Source organism: Mastigoproctus giganteus, chromosome 5 (assembly GCF_048544385.1).
Source record: "Mastigoproctus giganteus isolate SK-2022 chromosome 5, ASM4854438v1, whole genome shotgun sequence".
In the NCBI taxonomy this organism is placed as follows: Eukaryota; Metazoa; Arthropoda; class Arachnida; order Uropygi; family Thelyphonidae; genus Mastigoproctus; species Mastigoproctus giganteus.
In genome coordinates, this window is record NC_143579.1 from 121,019,530 (window position 1) to 121,037,484 (window position 17,955).

A 17,955-nucleotide genomic window follows, 5' to 3' on the forward strand; every position below is an offset into this window, starting at 1 on the left:
ATCATTTAATTCTCAGATTTTATTTGGTTTTTCTTCTTCTACCCCACCCTTAAAAAAACTTCATGCAATAAACATGGTTGCTAAACATTTAATATGTTTGTTAGCAATCTGAACAGATCATCAATAGTTATGACATTCATATCCAATGTGGTTCTCTCTTTTGGTTCGTCTGCAAAGAAAAGTTGCAAAGAATTGTTTACTACTTAATCTGCCTTAGCTTCCCTCTTCCATGGAGACTTGGTTGCAGACTAGTTGCACTTACTATAGGTTATTTTGTACTCAAAATATAGATACATTTGTGAAAATATTGATAGGATGACCATGTGGCCTTATTTATTTTTTAAGTAGCTCATATTTCTAATAGTTCTCCCAATAATACATAGTAACTTTGCCAGCAGGCACAAGGGGTGATGATCCTATTGTATAAGGCAGTGGTTAGACTTCTTGAATACTGCATCCAGGTCTGAAAGGCTCATTCTAAGGAAGAGGCAAATCTCTTATAATGGGTGCAGAGAAGAGCAAACATTAGTCAAGAACACAGTATATTGTTGCCACAAAAGGATTAGGTTCTGCAAATTGTAGGAGGAAACTAGGCACTTATGAGGAGACCTGATTGAAGTGTTTAAGGCTTTAAATGAATTGAGTAAACTTAATGATGATTGTATTTTCTCTTCCTCAGACACACAAGGAGACATGAACTGAGTTTGAAAAGATTAACTGTAGGATAGATGTGTTCAAATTTGCTTTCAGACGGGGTGTAATTGATGGTTGGAACAACCTACCATCTGGTGTCATGAAAGTGGGTACAGTACTCAAAATTAGAGGGAATAGGCAGTGAACTGAGTAGCTTTTTTTTTTTTTTTTTTTTTTTTTTTGCTGATGCTGTATAAGTTTGCTTGCATCATTTGACATTACTAGTACTACTACAGTCAGTCCTCGTATAGCACGATAGTTGTGTTCCTAGAAACCCTCGTGCAATATAAACAAGAGGCCCTATGGGAAAAATAGGGTTAGGTGCCGACCACCCAAGATTGAACACACATTTGTAACCAAAACATTACCAAACACAAATAAATAATTGTAATAAAATACTTACTTATTTTATTACGACTATCATGCAATAAAATATTGCTAATGCTTTTGTTTCTATCTTAAGCAAACTTGTTCTTTGTTTGATTTTCCATCCAGACAGATGACAGCCGTTCCATCTCTTCCAATTCTTTGTGTCTTGATCTAATGGATTTTTAGCATTAGAAAAGGCACATGATGCAAGGTAGCAAGCTTATATAACATCAGCCAAAAAAAAAAAGCAACAAACTTTGAGTTGTTCCTGCTATGAAAGTTGTTTTCATTTTCTCTGCATTATTTCTGTTTCTCGGCGTTGCCTCATTTAGGCCTGTAGCACGTGCAATATCACATGTTCGTTCATTTCGCTCAAAGCATTTCACAATTTCATATTTTTTTCTCTATCAACAGAGGCGGACTGGCCATAAGCCTTACCGGAGAAACCCCGGTGGGCCAGAGGCCGATATGATTTTGGCCATAAATGCTAGTATGAGGCCGCTACAAATTTTCCCGGGTAAGAATTTTTGACCCAGTCCGCCTCTGTCTATCAATATTGCTTTCTTTTTCTTTCTGAATCTGTAGTTTCTTCACCAGGACACTTCCTCTTCACATCTTTTAAGAATTTTACTCATTTTTAGGGAATAAAGCACAATTACAAAATGAGGAGGCACGCTTGATACACATAAACAAAGCTCCACAAGTGTAGCAACTGAATAAACAACCCCGTAAAGGCAGAGTTCACATTTTACTAAAGCACATTTCTGCGGGTTACTACCATAAAACAAAAACAATTTCCAGTTGTGTTTCTGCTAGTGGAATCTGTTATAATCTGGTAGTAAACTCGATCTAATTGCATTTGCGATAATATGATAACTTGAATTGTGTGGGTTTTCACGTTCTTATGGTGAAATGTGTTTCCCCTTCACTGATGAAAAACAAATACATTTTTAGAATCTTCTCTTCATTCCTATCGTGTTACGTTCAGTTGGGGTGATTCCATGTTCGACTGCCATTTCTTGTAAACACAGAGGTGAATCGTGCATAAGCGAATTCGGTTCGTGTTATATACGATATCGTTTTCCTATTTATAAATCTGATGATCGAATTCGTGTAGTGTAAACACGTGTTATACAAGGACTGACTGTACTAATAATAATAATATGGGAGGGGAACTAGCCTTGGTTTCTCCCACCCACATAATACATGATACAAGTATTAAATTGTTTTGTAAGTTGTACATATTCTAATTATAGCATACAGTAATGCATTTGCCTCAAGATGGAACAGAAATTTATTTTTTTCTCTAATTTTCTGTCACGGAGAAATTGTAATAGAACCCGGAGTCTGAACATGGAATGCTTATACTGGAGACATGGCAACTTTTTTGTGTAACTGGCTGTTCTTTGAACAGTCATCATCATCTGTCATCATTCCGCTATTCTACGGGTCGACGCATGAAGCCTCGCCACCATGCTCTGTTCGTGTACTTCTCTTTGTCATTGTTTTCACTCCAGTTTCTTCCTCCCTTAATGACATCGATCTTTATCATGTCTTGTCATCTCATTCTTGGTCTCCCCCTTGGTCTTTTGTCCCTTAATTGTAAATCAAACATTCTTCTTGGCAAACGCTTCCCGTTCATCCTCTTGACATGTCCAAACCATTTAAAACGGGACCTTTCAATACTATTCTGGAGTTTTTCAACCTGAATTCTCTCCCTAATCACATTATTCCTGATTTTGTTGCGTCCTGTCTTTCTGTCTCTGCTCCTCACAATCTCATTTCTGATCCCTGAATTTTACTTTCACCCTTTTTCCTTATATTCCAAGTTTCAGATGCATACGTCAGAATTGGTACATAGTGTTTTTGGGTCAAACAGCACCAGGGGTTTCCGCCATCTCCGCGTAGTGTACATTGTCGTGTGATACAATACACTGTAAAGGCCAGAGATTTAAAAGTGTGTGGGTCTTGTATATATGTAATGTTTTGTACCGTTGTTCATCTGGCCTTTTAGCCGTTGGGCCCCACCATTGCCCACACTTGGCCTTGTGGAGGCAGACCAGGTACACCCAGTATAGTTATATTTACTCTGCAGGCCCTGCCACCTAATTTCCTGAGATTTCAGTGGCCACGACCTTAAAAAAAAAAAAAAGAAAAAAAGTTACTATATGGGATTCAGAAAAGGAAGATACAGATAATATATTCATATTAAAACAAATAATATAAAAACGAAAATAGTTTAATTTAGAAATGCATTTAGCATTTATAGATTATGAAAAAGCATTTGATTTGAATAAATGCTTTGTTATAATCTATTTATGAAAAATCTATATTTTTGAGTAAACAGACGAAAACTGTGGGACATATTGAGCAATAAAGGATACCCAAAGCATCTTACAAAAATAATACAGAGTTTATATCAAGGAACAAAAATAGTAATAGATACAGATAATAAATTAACAGAAGAAAGTATAATGAATCAAGGATTACACAGGGATGTAGCTTGTCACCAAAGCTACTTAACATATATATCAAGGATATGATATGTAAATGGAAAGAATAAATGAATACAGGTATACAGGGTGTCTCAAAAATATTGGTACAAACGTTTAGGGGAGGTAGGTAACATCTAAAGGAATGTGAATCGCATAGGAACCCATAACTAGAAACGTCACGGGAAAGTAGTAGAAGAGGCACAAGAAGCAGAAATGACACAAGACAGTAATTAGTAGCAAACATTTATTTGACATAATATTAACAATGGAGTACAAGACGGATGCATTTCATGATGTTAAAACAGATGCTCGAAGGTTCCACCATGAGATGCGATGCATGCGTGACACCGACACAGCATGGATTGGCGACACGGTCAAACACACCTGGAGTTTCTTTGACAGTAGCAGCAGCACAGGCGAGTCTCGCCACGAGATCCATTTCCATCTCCACAGGTGATTCATACACGATAGATTTGAGGGCCCCCAAAGAAAGAAATCAAGGCTCCATAAATCAGGTGAGCGTGGGGGCCAGGCAACGGGTCCACCACGGCCAATCCATCGACGCCCAAAATGCCTGTTCAAATGGTCTCAAATGCACCCTCCATAATGGGCAGGCGCTCCGTCATGTTGAAACTAAATGTTGCGTCTCACATTTGCTGGAACATTGTCAAGTAACCCTGGTAGAACTTGTTCAAGAAAGATTCAATGTTTAGCGGAGTTAATGCGGGATGGTAACATGTATGGGCCGACTAAGCAGTCACTGACCATACCTGCCCACACATTTATTGTAAAGCGATGTTGTGCCCCATGGGGGGTGCACACCGTGTGGGTTGTCGTGAGCCCACACATGAGCATTGTGCTGATTGAATAAGCCTTCCCGAGTGAAATATGCCTCATCCGTGAACAAAACATAGGCTGGAAAATTCAAGTCTTCAACACTTTCTTGGAAAAACCACTGCGCAGAAGCCACATGTGCAGGATGATCTTGGGGAGCAGTAACTGAACCCTTTGGAGATGAAAGGGGTGTAAGGAATCGTTGTGCCAGACACGCTGTACGCTGCAACGAGACACTCCTAAGGCATTAGCATTAGTAGAGGCATTTGATACAAGAAAGCAAGCTTATGCAGCATCAGCCAAAAAAAAAAAAAAAAACCACTTCCACTTCACCCCTCTGTTTGTTCAAAATACCTGTCCAGCTGAGCCTTAAACTTATTTAGGCTATCAACCTTCACTACAAGGGATGGAAGTCTGTTCCACCAACCAACCACCTGCTGGCTAAAGGCAAATTTCCGCACGTCTATCCTACATCTGTCTTTCCTCAATTTGAATTTATGCCCTCTCAGGTGATTATTCTGAGCTAGAGGAAGAATCCCATCAGCATTGAGCATGCTCAAACCATTCAAGGCTTTATACACCTCTATCAGATCACCTCGCTGGTGCCTAATCTCCAGACACTGTAATTTGCAAAATTTAAGCCTTTCTTCGTAAGAGCACCCCTTTGTTTTATTCACTAATCTTGTTGCCCTTCTCTGTACTCGTTCCAGCAGGTCTACATCCTTCTTGAAATGAGGCCTCCAGACCTGTATACAGTACTCTAGGTGTGGCCTGACCATTGCCTTATACAAGGGAATAATCACCTCCTTATCCCTGCTGGAAAAATTCCTGTATATCACTGACAATACTCCATGAGCTACTCTTGCTGCCCGTCTGCACTGCTCAGAGAACTTCATATCTGCCTGCACAACCACCCCCAAGTCCCTTTCATTCTCTACCACTGTCAGTGTAGTACCACAGAGTTGATATGTTGCTCTGGGGTTGCTGTTTCCCATGTGTAGTACTTTACATTTGTCAATGTTAAACTTCATTTGCCACCTCTCAGCCCATCTGCTCAACCTTTCCAGATCCTATTGCAGCAGCATAGTGTCAGTAGTGTCCTTGACAACCCTGCCAACCTTTGTATCGTCTGCAAACTTGGACATTAAGCTTGATATACCATCATCAGTATCATTTATAAATACAGAAAACAATAATGGACCCAACACTGAGCCCTGAGGGACTCCACTAATAATATTAGTCGTCCACGATGAGCAGTATCCATTGATTACCACTCTCTGTCTTCTCCCCCTCAACCACCCCTTTATCCATAGCAGCAATTTGCCTCCAATCACACTGCTCCAATTTGTGTAGCAGTCTTCCATGTGCAACAGTATCAAAAGCCTTTCTAAGATCCAAGTATATAATATCAAAGCTATTCCCTGCATCCAGTTCTTTTGTGACTGCATCATAGTATCCAATCAAATTGGTCAGGCAAGACTTCCCCTTAACAAAACCATGCTGTGTCCTAGCTATAACTGAAGTCTTGTCTAAATGATCCTGCAGTGCTTCTTTAACCAGTGCCTCCATTAATTTTCCTGGAACAGAAGTTAAGCTCACAGGTCTATAATTACTTGTGTCAGCCTTTGATCCTCCTTTGTGAATTGGGGTCACATTTGCACATTTCCAGTATATGGGTACCTCCCCCGTGTCCAAGGAAGCTCTCATAATTATGGCTAAGGGTTTGCTTACTTCCTTTGCTGCCTCCTTTAATATAACTGGATAGATCCCATCCACCCCGGGTGCCTTTCTTGTGTTTATCTTCAACAGTTTCTCCTCCACTTTACTCCCAGTTATTTCAAGATTCTGTAGCTTACTGCTAGAGTTGAATACACCTCTGGCATACCCCTCGCTGAATAACTCCTCATGTGTGAATGTCGATGCAAAATATTCATTTAGTTTGTTAGCTACCTGAACAGGATCATCAACAGTTGACCCATCAATATCAAGTGGACCAATCTGATTCATCCCCATCCTTCTAGAGTTTACATAAGTAAAGAACTCTTTGCTGTTTTTCTTTGCATCCCTTGCCAAGGATTTCTCGTAATCTGCCTTCGCCTACCTAACCTCCTTTGTAACTTGGTTGCATATCAACTTGTATCTATCATAGGCTTCTGTGTCATGTGTTAATTTGTAAGTATCCCATGCATTTTTCTTCTCTGCCATATGCCTCATTAGTTCATCTGACATCCATTTTGGCCTAAACCTTGAACAATATTTCTTAGTTGGTATGTAAAGCCTAGTAGCTTCCAAGATAAGTTCTTTGAATGCTTCCCATTTTGAATTTGCTGTTGGTAACATCATCAGTTGGTCCCACTGTATAGAATTTAAATACTCAGTCCATCGTAGTCGCCTTTACGGAAGCAATAACCCTTCCCTTTACCCCTAATGGTAGTTACCTCTTTGAGTAAATCCCACTTCAGCACACTGTGATCACTGCCACCTAGTGGTTCATTTATCTGCAGATTCTTAATGCATGAAGAATCATTGCTGATAATCAAATCAAGAGTATTACTCCCTCTAGTTGCCTCCCGAACATGCTGATGTAGAAAACAATCATCCAATAAATCCACAAAAGCCCTGCTAGTGTGTGAGTGACCAGCCCCCAAATTCCAGTCAATATCTGGGAAATTAAAATCTCCCATTATAAGACTCTCTGATTTACTGGCCCACTCTATTTCCCTGTACAGTTTCTTATTATACTCATCAGAGTCATTAGGCCTATAGCACACTCCTACTCTCAATTTTGATCTCCCAATGCTTATGTCACACCAAACTGACTCAACACCACACTGTCCAGCAATGTCGACTGGCTTCACTTCCTTGGTTTTTATGTGTTTCTTAACTAATAGCATAACCCCTCCCCCCTTCCTATCCTGTCTATCCTTTCTGTAGACATTGTACTCCCCAAATTCCAGTTCTGCATCCCTTATATCTGTGTGACACCACGTCTCTGATATCCCAACAATATCTGCCTTTGATGTTTTGAGCAATACCTCAAATTCATCAAATTTATTTACTAAACTCCTAGCATTGGTGTACACGCAAGTATACCTGCACCTGTTTCTATTCTTAGCTACCCTAACACAACCCATGTGTTTACTTGTACCGCAATGGCTCCCAGCAGTCTCTGAAATATCATGCATCTTGTTTTTCAGGCTTCTGCTCATTCTAATAGAAGCAGTGCAAGAATCTCTTTCACCTCTGCCAGTGGCTACTGTCAATCTATTGGTCTTTGTCTCTCCCCAAGCTAGCAGTCTTCTGACCCACCTAACACTGCTTCGATAGCATCAGCAAATATTCTTGCACCCTTTCTATTTAGGTGTATCCCATCCCTGTAGAAGCAATCTCTCTTGTTAACAAGTACAGTCCAGGCTGAAAAAAATTCTACCCCTTTGAGCCTTGCACAATCTTTCCAGGGCCGAATTGATCGACAATCCTCTCATCATATACTCACTCCTATCGTGTCTGGGCAGAATTGCAGACACTTTCAAATTCAACCCTAATTCTCGGCTTTTGTTCAACAGTGACCTGTACTTGTTAAGTAATTCTGCCGGTCTCCTACTCTTAATATCATTAAGGCAGAGGCAACGGCACATGTGCTGGTAGTAGGAGTATTCTGGAAGGCATTGAACACACTTTCTTCCATGGCGGGAGTTCGCGTCGAACGTGGTTTGCCCACACACTACTCCTGTTACCTCTAAATGACCCATAATCGCCAAATTTTGATGCACACCCGCAAACAAACGGTGGTCTGGTACATGTCTGTCTGGGAAGCGTTCTCCATAAATTTGTTGAGCGGCTCATCCATTGCCCTCTGCTAATCCATACACAAGGTGCATGTCTGCCAGCTCACAGTTCATATATTGATGCATGCTCTTCGTTCGGCGACTACTGCTTGAATGAGTAAACCAGACATTTTCCCTCTCGTGAACTGATGAACAGCGCCGTCTACCGACTTATGGTGACATTTCCGGTTATGGGTTCCTATGTGATTCACATTCCTTTAGATGTTACCTACCTCCCCTAAATGTTTGTACCAATATTTTTGAGACATCCTGTATATTTAAATACAAAGAATAGGATTAATACACTGTTATTTGCAGATGATCAAGTAATTATTCAAGATAGTGAAGATAATTTACAAAGAGCAGTATTTAAATTAAACCAAATAACAGAAGAATATAAAGTTAAAATATCAACAATGAAAACTAGAACAATGGTTTTTAAAGGTAAAAATATGGTGAGAACAAAAATAGTTATAGACAATAAAATATTAGAACAAGTAAAACATTTTAAATATCTAGGATGTGATATAACATATGATGTCAAAGAAGATATGAACGAGAAACTGGCAAAATTTCCAAATATATGTGGAATAATAAAAAGAACTCTGGCTAAGAAAACAAGAAAAGAAACACAACTGAAATTTTAAAAAGTAATGGCAATACCAGCACTTCTTTATGGTTCTGAAACATGGATACCGAAACAAAAAGGCATTAAGAGAATACAAGCTGCAGAAGTGAAATTTTTAAGTTATATTAAAGGATGTACAAAATTAGATAAAATACTAAATGTAAATATTAGAAAGGAATTAAAGAATTAAAGGAATTAATGGAAAAATTATAGAATATAGACAGAGATGGAAAGAACATGTAGAAAGAATGGAAGATAATAGATTCCTTAAATTAGCTTATACATATAGAGCAAAAGGGAAAAGAGATGGCAGACCTCTTCGAGATCGGAACAGGTGGATCGCCTAATCCATGAAAGAAGATAAGGAGATATTTTATGCTGAAAGGGGGTAGGCCAAATGGTAATAGGATTGTTGCATGGTTGACTTAAGTTTTTGAGCGTGGGTTTGGAAAAATTTTGGTTTCATTGAATGCGGTCACAAAGTTAGAGAGAGAGAGAGAGAGAGGGTTGGGGGGAGACTGAAGATGGGGGGTAAGACAGAGGTGGGGTTAATAGAGAAGGCGACCCCAGATGGTCAGTGAGGCCCCAGCGAAATTGACTGAGAATTGGTATGTAACAGGCCTGATATATAGCCTTCTTATACTTCAGTGGTATGTTCCTATTCCAGATCAGATCCCTTGTCTGCCTATAGAAATTCCTGCCTACTTGTATCCTTCTACTTATTTCTTCATCTATCACTCCAGTCTTTGTAATTGTGCTTCCTAGATACTTGAAGTTGTTAACCATTTTTAGTTGTTAACCATTAACGGATACATTACAATGTATCTTTGACGGATACATTGTAATGTATCCATCAAGCTCACCACTCCTCTTTAGAACCATTACTTCACTCTTCTCCTGAAAACCAGTCCAAATTCATTGGCCACTAACCCATATATCAACATGTTGCACTTGTTCCCTGCTCTCTCCCCCATATGCAGAGGTCATCTGCGAAGAGCATGACTTTCATTTGGTCTTGTCCAAATTGTTCCACCACTCTACATTGCATATCATTCATGACAGCTATGAATAGTAGTGGTGACAGGACGCCTCCTTGCCTCAAACCTGATGTTATTTCGAAGCTCTCCCTCAACTGCATCACTGTTCTCACTTTGCTCACTGTATTGGTGCACATATTCTCAATTCTCTCCACAAGATGTTCCTCTATCCCCAAGTTTCTCAAAATCTCCCACACTTTCTTCCTCTTTATGGCATCAAACACTTTCTTTATATTCAAAAATTTCTTTATTGTGTTCATAACACTTTTCCACCAATTGCCTGCTGCAGAAAATTAGATCCACCGTCTATCTGCCTAAAGCCATACTGTTCCTCAGCCATCCTATTTTCAATCGTTCCTCTTATCTTCCGCTCTAACACTCTCTCATACAGCTTACTCACATATGATGTCGGTGTGATGCCTCAATAATTGAAATGCTTTTTCCTGTTCCCCTTCTTGAACAATGGGATGATCAAACCTTCTTTCCAGTCCTTCGGCACCTGTCTCTCATCCCAGATTTTTTTTTTTGATTTGGTAGTTGTTGGCGCATCGGCTTCTGTGGCCATATTGCACCTCTCAAGGTTTTTGCAGTACTTTGATCCAAGCCCGAGGCGGGAATCGAACCCGCGACCTTTGGGTTGCCGGGCAGGTACTTTACCCACTCGGCTAGCCCGGTCGGCCTCATCCCAGATCTTACGTAACAGCCTGCATGTCCACGCTATTCCTGCCTTGCCCATAGCCTTCAGCATCTCTCCATTTATCTCATCCATACCAGCAGACTTACCTGTCTTGATGTATTTCCATGCCTGCATGGAAACATCAAGTCTGTCTGCTCTCTCTCTCTGCTATCTTCTCTTCCTTCCCCTCTTCTATGACCAACCTGCCTTTGTCCCTTTTGCTGGCTGTCCTGCACGTTCAACATATTTTCAAAATACTTCTTCCATGTTTTTCTTATCTCTTCATCCTTGGTTATTAGGTTTCGTTCTCATTCTCATCTATCAAGTATTTGCTCTGTTCACCATCTCTTCTTCTATTCTTCACCATACCATACAGTATCTTTTTATTACCGTTGATATCATGTCGTAGAGTTTCACTCCATTCTTAGCTATCCTCTTATCCTCTCTATTCACAGTTTCATATCTCTCTTTATTCTCATCATTTCTGTTCTGAAAGTAGGTCCTGAATGCATTTTTCTTGATTTTCACAGCCACTCTCGTCCTATCATTCCACCATGGGGTTTCTTTCCATCTCCTTCTATTGCTTGTCCTTCCACAAAACTGCTCTATCAGTCCTACTATACAGTTTGAATGCTTTCCATTCTGATTCCGTGCTGTTCACCACTGTCTTAGGTACAACCTTTCTGAACTCTTCTCTGAACATCGCCCATTTTTCCTTTTCTTTCAACTTCCACACCCTTAGTTTTCTCTTGTTATTTTTATACTCTTCAATTTAGGGAATCTTAAAACTCCAACAACTAACCTGTGATCGCTACCCAAGGAGACACTAGGAATGAACTTGATGTCCACTAGTCTTCTGTGTCGCTCTTTATCCACGAGTATATAGTCAAGAAGGGATTCCTGTTGACAGTCCCGACCGTATCTTGTCACTTTGTGACTCTTTCTCTTCTTGAACCAGGTGTTTCCTATGACCAAGCTGTTCCGTAAACAGAAATCCAACAGCCTGTCACTATCATCATTCCTAGGTCCCCAGCCATGCAGACCCATAATGTATTCTAGTCCTTGTCTCTCCATTCCGACTTTTGTGTTCAGGTCACCCATGATAACCATATCTCCACCTGTGATGTTCTCTTCGAGCTTTTCCTCAAACTCCAGCTTCTCCATTTCTTCGCAACCGATTTGTGGTGCGTAACATTGTACCATCTTCAATGTTTCGCCATCATTCATTTGCAGTTTAATTGGCCTGAGTCTGTCGCTGATATTATTCACCTCCAGTAGCCTTTCCTTAATCCTGTAGTCTATAATGATGGCTACACCCTTCCTCGCTACATTATCCCCGGACCAATATAGGTAATAGCCTCCTCATAACTCTACACCCATTTCCTTTCCATTTGATTCACTTATTCCAAGTATGCTTATTTTTCTGTCCTTAAGATGTCCACACACACCTCAATTTTTCCTGACAATGTCATGATATTGAGTGTAGCTAGTTTAATATATGTTATCATCAGCTGATCTTGTTGGTTGCAGATACCATTACATCTGGGATAATTAGCTTTGAGGCTTCTTTTTCTACTGAAGGCAATAAATTTAAGCTGCCGATCTGCCAAACCTGTTGCAGATCTTTGAACAATACCAAACTGAAATGGTGTTCTTGATTGTTCTGTTGACCTTGGAGTAGGAGTGATGGCACTCTGCTGGAGTTTCACTTCCCCACCATATAACCAACCTACAGGTTCATCAACAGTCAGGTGATCCATTCAAGTTTAGAGTTATTTGCCTTATGGCTAGTTCCTTTTATGCATTGTTATATTCATAACAGTTATTGTTATGTTTTCTAGAGTTCATTTTTCTTTTTAGTTGCATTGTAAGTTCAATATTTATACTTTTAATGTAATTTTCTGTTTTCAGCTCTTGAGTGGGACAGTTTACATTTCTTCATAATAATCATTTGTGTGTATTTTCCATGGAATATCTAATATGGTATTGCAAACTGATTTATGTGTCATTGACATAGTTGTCAAATTGTAGTGCTCATTGTTGTTTTGTACTCAGTTAAACAAATTACAGTAAACTCTCACTTTTATGGACCTCTAATTAATGGACTTTGGACTAAACAGGCAAAAAAATTGACTGCCACCAGGTTGTATTTTTGAATGTGATTATCAGATCCAGGAAATTGGAATAACAGCAGCTGACAGAAATTGTCCCATTTTGTGGATATGTTTGCTGTCATATTGTTTCATCATATTGTCATAATTGTTCATCTGCACCATGTTTTTTTTTAAATTATAACCTCATTTACAGGGTATCATAATAGCCCTTAAGAAAACTAGTAAAAAGAGAAAGTGCAAACATTTGAGTGTTGTGCAGTAGTTAAAGCTGTCGGGGTAGTTACTAGTTAGACTCTGGTGTGTCTCCTTCCTCATCTGTGAGCATATGCCGTGGGGACAAAAATACTGTCAGATATTGTAAAAAGTAAGGCTAAGCTGACTCCACTCTTAGCTATTATTTTCTATTCTTAGCTAAAATATTCTCTAGTAATATGAGAGATGCCAAAAGGTTTACCAAGATATAGGTGACTCTTCAGAGTCACCTATATCTTGGATATGACTTCTTTAACTCTGAATAAAGTTTTTCCAGGAACACCACTATATACAGTCATGGTAAATTATCTTCTGCTAACTGTATCATGTGTCAGCGAATAAGGTCAAGGTTAAATAAAAGCTTGTTTTTAATGTGTAACTTTATTTCAGTGTTTCATATACAGGGTAACTATTTAAATAATCGCTTATGTGGGGAAACAAATGCGCTCAAAAAAAAAAAAAAAAAAAAAAAGTCAAATTTAATGGACATTTGGGAATAATGGATGCCTCTTCCCACAGTTCTGTACAATTGAAAGTTTACTCTAATTTAAAGTGTCTTGGAGGTATGTAGTTAATGAATTCATTCAAGAAGTTCTTTGCCTGTGGGATGCAAAATTGGTGATTGGGCATGGATTCTGTTCCAATATACTGGAAATTGTTACCTGTAATTGCTTTATAGCTGTCAAAGTTGGTTTGAGGTCCCAGAATTATTCATTGTCGTATTAGGAAAGAATCCTTGAGTTTTAATCTTTTTCACATTCTCCTGTTTTTCTCTTTGCAAACATTGATATTATCCTAGGTATTGAGTACAGAAATTGATGAACATGAACTTAATGATTTGAATCTTGTATGATATTGATACACAATCCACATTTTTGAAGATGATAGACATTGAAGTGGATTTTGGGAGATAGAACTATCCACTGGTCCATTTTATAATCTTGAGGTAATGATTTTATTATCATTACCTCAAAAGTTTTTCTAGCAAATTGCTGGAACTGAAGATTAGACATGTAGCAGAGAATATGAACATTTATAAATGTTTGTATACCTTATTATCATCCCTATACTGTGGATTTGATAAGAGGCCAAGTTTTTGATTCAAGGTTCCAGAATGGTGGGCTTCAGAATGCTGGAAAGAAATATGCTTACCAAAGTCAAGTCTAGCTAACTTGATTTCATGAAAGGAGATAAAAAGACAATCGAGTTATTTGATGATTAGTAAGATGTGAAATCCCACAACACTAAATCCTCGTGGAATTTCACATCTCACTTCCCAATAATCGCTCTATTGGAGGATATAAAATGCAGGCTATTTATTTGATAGAATGATTTCAAGAAATTTTTAGAACGGTCTGGCAATTTTCTGATAGTTTCGGATAACTGTTGAGATTGGACTGGATCAGAGGTAACAGTGGGATTCGGGAAGATGATGCATGTAAACTGCTCTGAATTTCAGCAGAGAGAACTTTTTGAATGAGCATCTGAAAGCATATAACAGTTGACCAATCTTTTAAGATAGTGTTTGTGGAGGCCTTTCACATATAGCAAGCAAAACACATTTTTTGATTAATTAGAGAACCAGGAAGATATGAGCAATAGGTGTGAAATTGTGTGCTGATTTTGGAGATGCCAATTTGAGTACAAGGACTATCTTATAAGCACATTTCTGGAATTTAGTATTTTATTGAAGAATGTTCTTTCAATAGAATACCGAGGTTAATATGATCATTGCTGCTCCCACGTTTGCTGCCCTTCCAATACCATGTGGAAAAAGACCGGATTTGAGCCTTATCTAAACAGGTAGGACTTTCTTTCTTTTTACGTCATAGCCAAGTTAGTTGGCTATGATGGGGGAGATGGGGGGGAGGTTGTAAGGTAGGTATATTTGATATCGGTGTAGATACACCATGGATAGCTCTTCAAGAGAAAACTACAAAAGTAGTGTAAAAGGCATCATTTCATCTGTATCATTAACTTCACAACCCAGTTGCGAAGTTAATTCCACAATATGAGAGATGCCAAAAGGTTTACGTGATAATACTATAATAAAATTAAATGCAACTAGGCATAATATCATAAGAGCTTGAAATTATAGCATATTAAAAAACCATATGGTGTATCTACACTGATATTAAATAGATAATTTCAAGCTCTTATGATATTATGCCTAGTTGCATTTAGTTTTATTATAGTATTATCAAGTACCCCTCTTGGCATCTCTCATATTATGGGATTAACTTCACAACTGGGTTGTCACGTTGGCAATACCAGGGTACCTGCCCACCCACCGATGAAAGGCCAACAAGCCTTGAAACGGTGCTGTCTGGGTGGTGGTGGTACCCACAAGAATAAGTAACAATAGACTTCTCTATTAGCAAGTGTTGCTTATTCGAGGTAGTGAATACATGGTAACTCATGAAGGATGGTCATAATATGAGATACAGATGAAATGATGCCTTTTACACTACTTTTGTAGTTTTCTCTTTAAGAGCTACCTTTGGTGTATCTACACCAATATTAAATAGATAATTTCAAGTCTTATGATATTATGCCTAGTTGTATAATATCATAAGACTTGAAATTATTTAGTTTTATTATAGTAAGATAGGTATGAAAAACAAGTTTATCCGTCAATCTGGATTTTTCATTCGGGCTGGATGAAAATCCATTTAGTGCATATATGCTTCAAGTGGCATGAAAATGCTTATTAAGGACATATTAAGGACAAAGATAGAAATTTAATCAGCTCCCATTAAGGCCTTTCCTGGCATTTCATTGATTGTCATCAGTTTGCTTGTCTGAAAGCAAGTTGTCAGAGAGGGTTGAAGTTGCAAAGTTAATGCCCTCCTAGTCTGCCCAATCTGATGGTCTACAGGTAAAGTCAAACCCGAGGATGTACTCAGCCCTATTATTGAGTTGGATTGAGATGTTATTGTTGGTAATAGAGATACTAAAATATTCTTTAGTAAAATGTCAATATTTTGTTGAAGTGTTAAAAAGTAATTCATGACATCATAGTAATATTTTTATATAAATCACAAGAATTTAAATGTGTTTTTATTCTTTTTATTTTACTCCTTCTAGGTGGAATACTCTAAAACAACCAGGTATTTTGTTGTCTGACCTCTATACAGTGACGTTATTATATGATTGCATGTGCCTCTATTGACAAGGGTCAAAATACCCTTGTGTGGCTATTTATTAGTTGATTCTGGGACATATCAGGTAGGCATAATTTGATTTTCTCAAAGTAGGCTATTTTGTTATCACATTTTTAATACTTGTATACTGTAATAATGGTTTGGGTCTCTGAAGTGTTTCTCAGTTAGCAAAAAAAAAAAAGAAAAAAGAAACATTTGGGTTAATTAATACCTTTCATGTTTTTCTTCTGTTGACAGTATTGATTATCTAGCGATGTTTGGTGTCTGCACTCAGCTATAACTCCTCTGGGAACTTAATTTACCCTTCTTCGGTACTCATCATCATCAGCCATTTTCAATCCACTGTAGGATGAAGGCCTCTACAGAAACTTTCCAGTTCCTTCTGTTTTGAGCACTGGCCATCCATTTACTACCCACAAACTAATGAATTTCATCTATCCATCTCTGCCTTTGTCTTCCAGGTTTTCTTCTAGCTCCTCTTGGGTACCATTCTGTTATTTTCTTAGTCCTTCTGTCATCATGTCTTCGAGCTATGTGTCCTACCCAAGACCATTTTAGTTCTTTTGTTTTGATAAGAATGTTCTTTACTTGAGTTTGCTGCCTAATCCATGTGTTTCTCTTGTTATCTAACAGTCTGATTCCCAATATAATTCATTCCATTCTTCACTGTATAGTTCTCAGCTTCTCTTCCATTCTTTTGGTGAGTGCCCAAGTTTCACTTCCATAAGTCATGGTGGGGAGTATATGTTGGTTCATTATTTTACGTTTCAGACAAACTGGGATATTGCTCTTCAGTATGTGACTATATTTCCTGAATGCTATCCATCCAAAATTTATTCTTCTCTTGACTTCCAGCCATTTATCATTATTACAGCTAATAACTTGTCCCAGATAAGTATATGACTCCACCTTTAAATTACTGCTCCTTCAATCATTATTTCCCTTTCTGTCGTATACTTGTTCATCATTACTTTTGTTTTAGCCATATTTATCTTTAGTCCAAAATCCTTTCTAACTCTGCATAACTGATTAATTCTTTGGGATCGTGGCTTATGACCACAGTGTCATCAGCAAATCATAAATGGTTTAGGTACTCTCCGTTCACATTGACTCCTTTCTGCGACCAGTCTGTTTACTGCTTCCTCAAGGGCAGCAGTAAACAGCTTCGGAGATATTGTGTCTCCTTGTCGAACTCCTTTCTCGATTTTAAATTTCCTACTGTCTTTGTCTAGTCTAATAAAGGAGGTAGCATTCTCATATATTTTCTTCAAAATCATAATATGTGGGGTATCTATGCCTTGTCTTTCCAGTGCCCGAAACATTGCCTTATGCTGTATGGAGTCAAATGCCTTTTCATAATCCACAAATGCCAGGCATAATGGTGTTTTATATTCATTTGCTTTCTCCATTAGCTGTGATATTACGTGAAGGTGATCAATAGTTGAGAATCCTGTCCTAAAGCCAGCTTGCTCTTTCGGTTGATTCTCATCAAGTATTCTTTCTATTCTGTTAGTAATGACCCTTGTGAACAACTTGTAGCTGTGGGATAATAAGCTAATTGGTCTATAATTTCCAATTTCTGATTTATCTCCTTTCTTATGCAGCAAATCTATGATTGCATTATTCCACTGCTTAGGCGTCACACCTTTTCTAATGCACTTTGTGAAGAGCCTTGCCAGTTTTTGTGTTATGTCTCTTCCTCCCAATTTTAACAACTCTACAGTAACTTCATCTTCCCCCAGGGCTTTCTGATTCTTCATTTTCTTCAATGCATGTTCTACCTCATCAGGAAGAATATCGGGTAGGTCGTATGTGTTGCTAATTTGCAATCCATCTTCCCCACTGCTGGCATCATTCCCTCGCTCC

At 38.5% G+C, this 17,955-nt stretch overlaps 1 protein-coding gene across 4 annotated transcripts in view; it reads left to right on the forward strand.

Annotated features, from left to right (window-relative positions):
• LOC150085669 (putative sodium/potassium/calcium exchanger CG1090) overlaps nt 1-17,955 on the forward strand; it is a 273,451-nt gene that overhangs the window by 59,172 nt on the left and 196,324 nt on the right. For all 4 annotated transcript variants that reach the window (XM_090374171.1, XM_090374172.1, XM_090374170.1 and 1 more), the window contains exon 2: nt 16,013-16,153. The gene's annotated coding sequence lies outside the window, so the exon portion shown is untranslated. The remainder of the gene's footprint in view (nt 1-16,012; nt 16,154-17,955) is intronic.